This window comes from Mus pahari, chromosome 13, assembly GCF_900095145.1.
Source record: "Mus pahari chromosome 13, PAHARI_EIJ_v1.1, whole genome shotgun sequence".
NCBI classification, from domain to species: Eukaryota; Metazoa; Chordata; class Mammalia; order Rodentia; family Muridae; genus Mus; species Mus pahari.
In genome coordinates, this window is record NC_034602.1 from 47,581,334 (window position 1) to 47,582,617 (window position 1,284).

A 1,284-nucleotide genomic window follows, 5' to 3' on the forward strand; every position below is an offset into this window, starting at 1 on the left:
TTGGCATTTTTAACTACTTTAAAAATATTTAACAATAAAAGATTGCAATTGGGTTTTAAATACACAAGAAATGCATTTAATGATTTCTGATGAATTAATAAATTAAACACTTTATATAACTGACCTGGGAGTTGAGAGACTCTCAGGACTCCAAGGGGGGCACCTTAGATGAAATGCCCAACAGTGGGGAGAGGGAACTCATAGAGTCCACATCCAGTAGAAAGACAGGGCATCAAGTTGAGGGATGGGGTTGCCACCCCACAGTCAAAAATTCTTACCTAGAATTGATCCTGTCTAAAAAGAACTGCAGGGACAAAAACATAGAAGAGACTGAGGAAAAGGCAGTCCAATTACTGGTCAACTTGGGATCCATCACTGACATGATTAATGATACTCTGATTTTGCATGCAGAAGGAACCTAGCATAAGTGTCCTGTGAGAGTTTCTATCCAGCAGCTGACTGAGTCATCCAAATATTGGAGGAAGTTCAGTGAATGTTTTGGAAGAATTGGAGAAAAGAATGAAGGCCCTGAAGATGGTGGGAACTCTACAGGAGGATCATCAAAGTTAACTAACCTGGACCTCTGGGAGATTTCAGAGACTGAACCACCAGCCAAAGAATACACACTACCTGGAATTAGGCCCCTGGAACATGTGTAGCAGACATGTAGCTCAGTCTCTCTCTGGGCCCTGTCTGGACTCAGTAGGAGAGGATGTGACTAATTTGGCAGAGACTTGTTGTGCCAGGGTGTGGTGATACCTGGGGGTGGGGCACCCTCTTAGAAGAGAAGGGGAGGAAGAATAGGGAAGGATTTTTGTGAAGGAGCAACTGGGAGATGGTAACACATGGGAAATTAGTGAAAAAACAATAAGTTTAAAAGGAAAAAGGAACACTAAGCAGAGTCAGTAACTTAATGATTTATTTATTTATTTATTTATTTATTTATTTTGATTTGGTCTTCATAAGAAACAACTTAGTACTGCTTTAAAAATCTGAATGTCAAGAGTACTCCTGGAGTCCCAGTGTAGGGGAATGTTGGAGGAGTTGGGGGGGGGGAAGAGCACCCTCATAGAAACAAAGAGGAGGGAAAGAAAGAAGTTATGGGATGGGGTTCTTGTCGATGGTAACTAGGAAGTGGGATATCATTTGAGGAGTAAACAATTGAAATAATTATTAAGAAAAAAGTAAAAAAAATATTCTTGAAATTATGCCAAAAATATAAACAAAAGCAACACTGCTTATTCATTTTAAAAGGCCATAATTCCTGTGACAATCAAACCATAT